General features: G+C 40.9%; 1 long non-coding RNA gene across 1 annotated transcript; it reads left to right on the top strand.

The window, feature by feature from the left end:
- Positions 1 to 1,965: 1,965 nt before the first annotated feature.
- LOC122237715 lies at positions 1,966 to 7,525 on the top strand. The gene is made up of 3 exons (XR_006216325.1): positions 1,966 to 2,080; positions 5,735 to 5,854; positions 7,337 to 7,525. It is a non-coding gene; the product is annotated as an uncharacterized LOC122237715 (long non-coding RNA).
- The last annotated feature ends 3,477 nt before the right edge of the window (positions 7,526 to 11,002 follow it).

The following is an 11,002-nucleotide window of genomic DNA, read 5'->3' as shown; positions in this document are numbered from 1 at the left end:
GAAAAGTAGGTTGACTTTCTTATCATCTAAGTACTGTTCTGTGCCACATTACTCAGAGGCCTGTTCTCAGTTTTCACAGGCAACAGTTGGACGATGTGAAACACTAATCCCCAGTAAAGTGGAATGAGAACATACCAAAATTTCAGTTCTAACTGTTATTCGTGACTAACATGACTCTGCATCATTACTGGCATCCTTTGATTTAGCTGCATCTTGGTTTTCTCATCTACACAATGAGTGAGGCAAGTTAAACTACTTCTAGCAATGGGGAATTATTTTTGCTAATGGGCTAATCAGGTCCCAATTAAATCTAAAGGGGAATGTGTAGAGAAAAGACCAAGAATCGTCATGAAGCAGATTCAATGGCAAGAAGTGAGAAAGGTATTTGGAGACAAATGAAACATGGGCCTCAGGAGATCCTTAAATCACAATGCTTGAGAGGCTAACTAAATTGTCCATACCTGAGATGCTAGTGGATCTTTCGAGCAAAAGTATCTTTAAAACCAGCCCACCAACAAACAACACAGGTTGCTTGGGGCCTCACTTTCCAAAACAAACAACCCCCCCCCAAAACTTAAATGCCCCTATGTTTCTGTTCCAGTCGTCCAGAATCTCCTCTTCACCAGCTGGCTTTGTTACCTATTGGGGATTCAGAGATGAACTTAGGTCTAGAAAAAGGTAAGTAGATGCTGCTTTTTGTAAAGTCTGGAAACATGTAGTTTGAAGGATATGTGTAGATTTCCCTTGTGTTTTCTTCTGTATGATCGTTAATTTAGTCACACTATCAGGAATAATGCTCAATCTTGGCTGAGCTACGGCCCAGGCATTGCAGGTAGCTGTGTTCACAGCAGACACTTGAGGGCTGGGCTCCTGTGCTGATCAATTTGTCCATGAGATCTTTTTGGCGGGAATTATTAGGGGAAGGGTGCTCAGAGCTAGTCTGCCTTCAGCCAAGGCAAACTGAGAAATGTTTCATTTTAATGCTGCATTTTCAAGCTTTCTGATGTATCTTAACTCTCTCCACGTCTGAACTTTCTCAGATGAGACTTTCTAAGATTCCATAGCCCCACCCATCTGCCCAGCTAGCCGAGGTCACTGAGGCCAGGGGCATAGATGTCTGCTCACAGCTGCAAAGGTAACAAGGTCACAAGGTCATGCAGGCTTGCAGCTGTATTGGTCAGCTGAAGTTCAGGCAGGTGGCCTGAGCTCACAGCCCTGAGACCGAAGGTTCTAAACACTGGGGAAAGGGAAATCAACCGGTTGCTGCTCCAGGATCTGCTCTGCCCCAGTCGGGGGCAGAATACCGGGTGCCTAGGGCCTTCGATCTCCAAGCGTGCTCTCTGAGCAGATTCCGAATCGCTCTCCTCTTTTGGCTTTTGTCAGTGGGGTAGGCTAAGGGCGGGGAGAGGTGGGGGGGGACGCCTGTATTTCCCAGGATCTGCTTGCAGGGTATGGTTTACGCCCATAGGCTGGGCAACTGAAGGGCCCCAGAAGACACGCAGATCCTGCACCTGTTCCAAGGCGTTTCAGAGGGGAGACCGAAACCCGACCCGCCCGAGAAAAGTTCCCAAGGTCTCGGGCCCACTTCTAGGTTATTCGGCTCTTGGAGGCCCAGAGTCTCGAGTTTTGCAGTGGCCGCCAATCGCGCCAGTTCCAAGCACCCGTCTGCCGCCGCAGTTCCGCGCCGCGGTGGACAGGGTGGGGGTGGGGGACAGGTGTTCTAGCCCTAGTTCTGCATTTCCCACCTCCCACCCCCAATCTCTGAACTGCGATGCACCGCTTGCTCTCCGTCCTCTATTAAGTTTTCCCTCCCCGCAGCTTCCCCCTTAGGCGCGGTGACCAGTAACCGGCCAGGAAGTACTCCCCCGCCCATCCCGATTCCGAGGACCCAAGCCCTAGAGCGGCCTAGCCGGGTGGATCCGGAGCTTCCTACCTCTCGCTCTCTTTCCACCCACTATCCGTGCACTCCCCTTTGACAGCCAAGACCTTGCGGAGAGCCAGAGACCGGTCCCCTGGGGCAGACCACTGCCGACTCACGGAGCTTGGGGCCAACCCTCGAGCAAGGATCCGGCCCCGGGAGGTGGGGGACGGGGGCGGGGGGCGGGGGGTTAGATTTAGATTTTCTTTCTTTTTTCTCCTTGCCCAGTCCCGTGTTCTGAAATCATTACTGGCTCCTACCGTGGTGTCTTCTGTCTCCCCTTACCTCAATCCCTCCTCACCTCCATGTCTCAAGCATTTCTGAAGATTTGAGACATTCCTGGAGTTTTTCATAGAAGCCTGCCCTTGCTGATTCTCAGCCATCCAGGCAACCGACTTTTCTGGGAGCTGCACCAGCCCAATAGGAGACTTTACTGTCAATTTACTGGGTATTGAGGACTCCCCCACACCTGATCTGGGGATTCAAAGAGATAGACACGTGCCAGTTCCCCCCAGACACACACACACACACACACACACACACACACACACACACACACACACACTTCTACAACAAGTTCTTCCTAGGAGAAGAAGCAGTTTGCCTGGCTTTTGAATTGATATGCTTTTGGCCTTGCTTGGAAATGTCATTGTCTTCCCTTGAAGGCGCAAAAACACCTCCGCCAGGTGTAATAATTTTAGCCTGCCCAGAAGTTTTATGAACTGGAAATGGAATGAGAAGCTGGGCCACCTCCTTTTTCTCTTCCACATGCATTTTGGTTGAGAGGTCAGCCATGAGGCCTAGAATGTTGAGGCTGGAAGCCATCTCTTAGACTAGTGGGCTTGAATGCCCCTGACTTTGTAAGCTGGTGGGGCAGGGAGAACAGACATTTTGACTCTCTACTTCACAGATCCCATCCCTAAGAGAACTTTAGTTTTTCTTACTTTAAATTAGAACTTAAAACTTTTCAGGAGTGCCTGGGTGGCTCAGTTGGTTAAGCGTCCAACTTCGGTTCAGGTCATGATCTCACGGTTCATGAGTTCAAGTCCCGAGTCGGGCTCTGTGCTGACAGCTCAGAGCCTAGAATCTGCTTCGGATTCTGTGTCTCCCTCTCTTTCTGCCCCTCCTTTGCTCACTTTCTCTCTCTCAAAAATAAATAAACATTAACAAATCAAAAAAAAAAAAAAAGAACTTAAAACTTTTCAGAAACACATCTATTCTCCAGTGGTGGTAGATGAGGAAACTGAAGAAAAAGTTCTCTAAAGAAATTCTTTTTTTTAAAATCTGTAGGATTAGAGGTCTGGTAAAGTGTCCTATGTAAATAGCTAACCTGGTTATACTCACTATTATTTACTTATCCCTTTTCAAGCTATGTGTGTATGTGTGTGTGTACTGAAATATATATGTATGCATGTTTTTACACATGGCATATATATATATTATATACACACATATATACTTATATATACCAGTGTATATATACAATTTAGTACACACATACACAGGCACACAACAGGCAGGCATTGTTTTCAGTACTTTTCATTTGTCGATTTGGATAAATTCTCACAACCTACCCAAGAAGAAGCCTGCTAAGGGTTCCACTCCTTCGTGTTTTAGGATTGTGTGGTGAGTATGGCTGTCATCTTGGAACAAAAAGATGAATCTAATACATGGTAATGGAAAGAATAATGACTTCTAAGTCAGACGGCCTGCTCCAAAATTTGTGGCCTTTCCATGCATGCGTCTCAGTTTATTTTACTTGAACTTGTGAATAATACCACCTCTGGTCTTATCACACAACTGTGTCTTGAATAGCAAACCAAATCATTCACGTAGAAGCTTTTCACTTATTATACATGACTGTCTTCCCTGTTGGTGAAAGAGATATGCTTTTAGCCTTAACTTACTTTCCTTAGGTGGTTAGGATGCTTTATTACCTCTATAAGAAATCTTTTGTGATTTTAATTTCCTTTAGTGATCTTTGCTCGTTTTTAAGCAGAAGTGGGAGTAACAGCTGGTCTGATTTTGAGTTTTGATCTGGCAGGGACCCCTGACTCCAGCTCAAGTTTCCTAGTGTTTTTAAATGGATCTTAAGCGACAGTGCATTATTTCATTATACATTTCCTGGCTTTTAAAGAGATTTGAAGGATACATACAATATCTTTTTCTTTTTCCCAAATTCTTCAGGAAATAAACTCTTCAGAGAAATATTAAGATTTTGTGTGTGTGTGTGTGTGTGTGTGTGTGTGTGAACCAAGAAAAGGAATTACATTTGGAAGAAAAAGCCATGGGACAAACATAACTATCAGTTCTTTATCCCTTCACTTGTCTGCAGATGTCCAGCTACCAATTCCACATTCTTCTCATCCTTCTCCCCGCCTCTGGAGAAAAGCAGAAGTGTGGGTTTCAGGGGAGGAATCCAGAAAACGGTCTCACCCTTGACCAGGATCCCAGAGCACATCTGCTCTGGGGGTTGAAATCTGGAGAAATGTAGCATGATTACACTCTTGTCTGGGGATTCATCTCTGGATGGGTGTGCCAAGGTTACACCATCCCTTGTAGAACTCAGAGTAGCTTTTTCTGTGTTTAGTTACTTTTTTGTGAAGTGTGAAACTTTTTAAAAAAAAAAAGCTTTTGATGACTTCTTTTCTCCCAGACAAACAAATGAATTAAGATCTGTTTTCCCCTCTGGCAAGATTTCACTGGGTCTTTGAGAAAGACAAACATAGCCTAACAGCGACACCCAGCCCAGAAATCGATGCAAATCATTCAGTTAAAAACTCTTAGTATCCCTAAGCTTCTGTAGGCTCAGGGGTTCAGTGTGGGAGCCAAATGAGGATGGAGGAAAGAAAATAAAGGGACTATTATTGCAGAGTCACTCTTAGAAAGAGGGGTAAATTAGAAGTTCCCATTAAAATGCTGCTGGAGAAAGTACAGGTAAAACTATTACTTTAGCAGAGTTGGTAGAGATAAATAGTGACTGCCATGAAGTTTATCCTCATAGACAAGTAATCTGCTCTCTGAGTTCCAGCTCAGAACTTCCTTCTTCTGCTGCCTCTGCCTTTAGGCTTTATTAGTTCCCCCTTAGTCCTTTCCCCTCCAGCAAAGGGGCGGCATACCAAATTCCCACTGGTATGAATAAATAGCAAAGAAAAAAACGTTTGAATTTACGTGAAGGTATTTTTCCCTCCATTAGTTTACTTTGAGCTTCATTTCTAATTTTGGAACTGTCTAAAGAAGGACGAGGCATTGTTATGCAGCAGAACTTCTCTTCCTGGGGTGATAATGCTTAAAACGACTTCCAAATCAGAAGTTTTTTTTATTTTGAGGCTGCACTTGAAAGTATTTATTAAGCTTCCAAACATGCCTAAACATAAAACCAGAGAGATATTTAGAAAACTTACCTCTCAAAAATTGAATTCCATGCATAGTAAAGATAATAGCATAGTAAAACAAGTTTCATCAAGTTACATGATTGCCAGCAGCTCACATCTGAATTTCTTAAATCCTTTAAATATTCAAAATACATTTATTTTGATATTAGGCCAATTTTTTTTTAAGTAAGGTCCACACCCAACATAGGGCCCGAACTCACAACTCCAAGATGTAGTCATGTACTCTGCCGACTGAGCCAGCCAGGTGACCCAGTATTAAGCCAATTTTATGACAGTTCAGAAAGAAGGACTTGGGATTTCAGATACCACAGATTTCTCTCTTCTCTGGGTTGGTGACTTTCCCTTGAACACATTTCAGGAGAAAGAATTTAAAGCTTAATATGTACAGTTTCTGAGTCGCTGTCATAACTCTTTACAACAGCCTGCTCAGGGATCCAAGAGCATGGTCAACTGGCAAGACAGATAAAGATACTGAAGAGAGAGGACCTCTGATAATGACTTCACAATTTCCTTGGCCCTAAGGAAACAACTCCAAAAGAAGGTAATTTCCCCAAAACTCCCATTCTCAGAAATTTTCATTGGAAATGATAGATATTAAGAGCTCACACAGTAGTAATAATAGAAAATTAATATTTCCCAGAAAAGCAATAATGTCTATAGGACATTATAGAGGAATATATTCCTTGGGTAAGAGGTCTCTGTAAATCATCTACTAACTGTTAAAAATGCAGATTCCCAGATGCACTTCCAGAAATTGGATAGATCTCATTAGGGGCCCAGAATCTTGTGTTTTAAGTAATCATCCTAGGTGATTCTAGAGTAGTGGTTCTTTTTTTTTTTTTTTTTTTAAAGATTTTTCTAGGGGCACCTGGGTGGCTCAGTCGGTTAAGCAGCCGACTTTGGCTCAGGTCATGATTTCGTGGTCCGTGAGTTCGAGCCCCGCGTTGGGCTCTGTGCTGACAGCTCAGAGCCTGGAGCCTGTTTCAGATTCTGTGTCTCCCTCTCTCTGACCCTCCCCCATTCATGCTCTGTCTCTCTCTGTCTCAAAAATAAATAAACGTTAAAAAAAAAGATTTTTCTAAATGTTTATTTACTTTGGAAAGAGGAGAGTGTGGGGAAGGGGCAGAGAGAGGGGGACAGAGGATCTGAAGGAGAAGGCTGTGTGCTAATAGCAGTGAGCCCAAAGTGGGGCCTGAACTCACGAATTGTGAGATCATGACCTGAGCAGAAGTCAGACACTCAGTTGACTGAGCCACCCAGACACCCCCAGAACAGGTGGTTCTTGATCCACACTTTGAGAAACACTGCAAAGGGTCTGAAGTACTGAGCCTAAATTGAATTACAGTGTTATAAATATACAGTAAAAATAAATAAATAAATAAATAATAAAAAAATAAAAAAAATATACAGTAAAAGTTTTTTTTGTTTTTTTTTTCAATCTTCAGTGATGCTTTTTGTTTCAGATCAATTTTTAATTCCTGGTGATTGATAACATGTCAACATTTTGTTCTTTCTTTCCCATTCAGGCCTGAGTCATTAGTATAAACAACAACAAAAAAATGCATAAATTCATAAGAAAGCCTCTGTTTAAGAAAACTTTTAAGCTCAATCTTTATGGACAATTTTATTTTATTTTATTTTATTTTATTTTATTTTATTTTATTTTATTTTATTTTATTTTATTTTTATTTATTTTTTGAGAGAGAGAGGGTGCAAATGAGTGAGGACCACAGAGAGAGAGAATCCCAGTAGTGGCAGAGAGAGAGAAGCAGGGCTCACCCAAAGAGGGACTCCTGCTCACCAGAAGCAGGGCTCAAGCTCACCTGATGTGGGACTCGAACTCACGAACCATGAGATCATGACCTGAGCCAAAGTCAGATGCTTACAACTGAGCCACCCAGGTGCCCCTATGGAAAGATTTTTAAATGTTCATGGATCATCACCCCTTGAGGGGTTTGCTTTTTATTTGGGGGGTTTTCAATAATTCAGGGTTTTCTAAAATTGTGTTACAACTTATTTGTAGATGTCCGTTCATGGCCTTCACCCATCAGGCTCTGACACTAAACTCCTAAGGACTCTCTCTACCCATGGATTTTGAATGGATAATAGCAACAGAATTGACAATCTCTTAAGCTAACAGTTTGCTCCCTGTTCCAACTCCCCAATCAACCACTGCTGCTTCTCTGACAGCCCATGCCTGCACAGAGACTGCTATTTTCTGATGGTGAGTGAGTCTAAGCCACCAGCCACCAGCTCGGGCTACAGAAGCTACTGGTGCCCCGGAAACAGACCCCTCCTCTGCTGGCTTCATCTCACTGAGTTTGCTAACTTGTACTACCATCTCCATTAGGGACTCGGATCTAAATCCGAGGGGGTGGGACCAGAAGAGCCTAGTAGCACCAGATGTAGTGCAGCATCCACAGTAACCCATCAGCTCTGATGTTGCCTGTTATCCCTGACCAGGTTATGGGCTCCTGAAATGCATTTTTAAAATGTAAACGTAGCTATAAGAATCTTGTCCTAGCCTACTGGGCTTCTAGATTTGTCAGGATATGCCTAAATTGAAAGATAGGTACAACCTGAAACTGAGCCAGAGCTACAAGATGATTTTAGGTCCCTACAGTTCTTCATTAGCACAGAGAATCCTGCTAAAATAATTCGATTAAATTGCAGGAGATGGAACGTCTAATCTGCTTCTGGCTCTGCCATTCCCCAGCTGTGTGACCTTGCATGAACTAACTTCTGCAAGCTCCGGTCTTCTCACCTGTAAAATGAGAGTTAGATCAGAGCTTCTCAGACGTTTGGGTTATAATAATTACTAGGGCACTTGATAAATGGATTTGGCTCCATTTCTGGAGATTCAGAATGAAGGCAACAGTGGCCTACGTATAAGAATTTGCATTTTAATAAACTCTCTGGGTGATTCACTGTCCACATTTGGGAAATATCTGTCTAAACCAGTGGTTCTCCACTTTAGTCTTCTGTTAGAAACACAAGGAAAGTTTTAAAAAATACTCTTGACTGGTCCCACTCCAAATCAGTTTATCAGAATATCTGATGGGGTACCAGGTGCATCTGTGCTTTAAAAGTTCTTTTGTGCAGCAGGGGTTGAGAATCAGTGGATTAGATAATCTTTAAGGTATTTCCTTAGGTCTAGAACTCTGACTTTTAATCTGGGATTCTTGGTTCTATACCACAATACCTCTGTTTAGAAATATGGACTAATATTCATATTCATATTCATATTCATACTCCTCAAATTCATATGTGAAAGTCCTAGGCCCCTAGTACCTCAGAATGTGACTGTATTTGGAGATGAGGACTTTAGAGGAGTAATTAAGGTAAAAGAGGGCCATAAGGATGGACCATAATCCAGTATAACTGCTGTCCTTAGAAGAGGAGATTAGGACATAGACAAGACAGGAACAACCATGTAAGGATATAAGGAGAAGGCTGCAATCTGCTCCAAAAAGAGAAGCCTCAAAAGAAGCCAACGGTGTCAGCGTCTTGACCTTGGACTTTAATGCTTCTGGAATTGTAAGAGAATAAATCTCTATTGTTTAAGTCCCCCAGTTTGTGGTGTTGTGCTATGATGGCCCCAGCAACAAATACATTAGTTGAATAGTTTTCAGAAACCCAACTGACTTTAAAGAGAATAGTTTGTCTTATTATTGTTCAGAACCAATTTATCTCTTGCACGGATACAAATAAACTAAAAAGAAAATGATTTAATGAGTATTTTTTTCACAGTCCTGATTAAAGATAAGCTGTGAAATAAGTAACGCAATTTAAAATACTATGACCTAATTTTGAGGATGATGTTTTAAGTTGACAGCACTAAGAAAATTTCCAGGGTTTTTGGCTACTAATCATAAATAGCAAGCCTGATTTTAATTAAACAATAAATTACTACCAAATTTTTAATGTGGTCATGTAAATTTAGTGTAAGTTTTAATTATGAGTATACAGGAAACAGAATTTATTATTTTAATTTTAATTCTGCGTTTTATAAGACAACCCTGTCACCTATCCAATATATCCCTAATTTCTCATGCCTCTTTCTTAATATTTCCTTAGTCTTAATTTTCAATTGGGTCTACTCAAAGAGAAACTACTCAAGTATTTTCAACATACCCTGGAAAAACATATTTAGACTATAAAGAAAAAGATATATTGCCACCTAGTGGAAAATAGGCTGAATCATTTGGTTGTCATTCAGGTTTTAAACCACAAAATGCTTAGTACAAGAAATGTTTAAAAATGTTCTTTGATCTTGAATAACTACACTTTGTTAATTAAATGATGTCTTCCACATTTAGCTTCTATATTATTTTTAACTTTTAAGTTATGTATTCTTTATTTTTATTTAGCAACTACTCATATACAAATGCTACTGTTATATGATGAGTGGTTAAGTTGAGCATAATCTTTCTCAAGGACAATTAGCTAAAATGACAAAGGTATTTACCGGCAAATATAATGAATATTTACTATGCACAGAAGGTTAGAAGCATAGCAAATGACTATATGATTAAACTTGGACAAGCCACAGCTCTGGACCTGTTTCCTTATCGGAGAAAAAATGGTATTGAACTACATAACTGATCAGATATTTTCAATTATAATATGATCAGATCATATATCTATAGTACATGCTTATAGTTATTAAGCTCAGGGTCTTTTTAAGAATTATGTGAGTACCCAACTTAGTTTAGGGAACAGTGTTGGTGAGTTAATAGGTGTGTGTCTTTGGAATAACATTGCAGCACAGAACTAAAAGAAGCTTGTTAATGGAAAGGAAGTTCCCATCTATTTATTTGGTTGCCAGGTTCCCAGGGTTGTTTTTTAACCCTAAGAGTAAGGTGACCTGGCTAATTTTAATTTCTGCAATTACATTCTACCCAGCTAAGTTATCCTTGCAGCTTCGATTTGGTTATAGCATCCTTTATTGTTTCCTGTCCTAAACTTTTAGAAGGTTGCTATTAACTGATTTACTGTTGCTGACCTTTAATAACCATGAAGGATGGCATTAACCACTTGGTAATTCTATAAGTCTTTCTTGCCATAGGCCAGGAAAGGAAAGGAGAGTTTAAGGACACTTCCCTTTTAATAGCCTTTGGTATGTTCCAAGAATGTCACAAGCCTTAAGTAGTTAACCCTACTATGTGTATGCCCTCTGGAAAGGTCGTATTTCAAATGATGTGATTTTGGGAGCTTAATTTATCACATTATTAACTTAAATTCTTGGATACAATCTTGTTCTCTACAGCATAAACACAGAAGTCTTTCCCTTTCAAACAGGAGGGGCTTCATGTGAAAATGTCAATATGCCTATGGGACATAAGGAAGTATGCTAAACTAGCAGGTGTCATGAAATACTATAGGAAGGTAGGTTGTTAGATTCACTCAACTTTTAAATAATTAGATGTGAAAAACTGCATTTATACAAGCACTAATAAAATAGAGGACATAGGAAAGATTGATATCAAACTTCTGTTTGAGACTTTGTCCAGAGATAAGGTACTCAAGAAAGCTAATTATATGATTTCTAGTAAATTCCTTTCTTTCTTCCTTCTTTTATCCCATTGAAGAAGAAGAAGAAGAAGAAGAAGAAGAAAAAGAAAGGGGGTGGGGGAGGGGGAGAAGAAAAAGAAGGAAGAAGAGAAAGAAAGAAAGAAAGAAAGAAAGA

The sequence above is a fragment of the Panthera tigris genome, chromosome B1 (assembly GCF_018350195.1).
Source record: "Panthera tigris isolate Pti1 chromosome B1, P.tigris_Pti1_mat1.1, whole genome shotgun sequence".
NCBI classification, from domain to species: Eukaryota; Metazoa; Chordata; class Mammalia; order Carnivora; family Felidae; genus Panthera; species Panthera tigris.
This window is presented reverse-complemented; position numbering and strand designations above follow the sequence as displayed.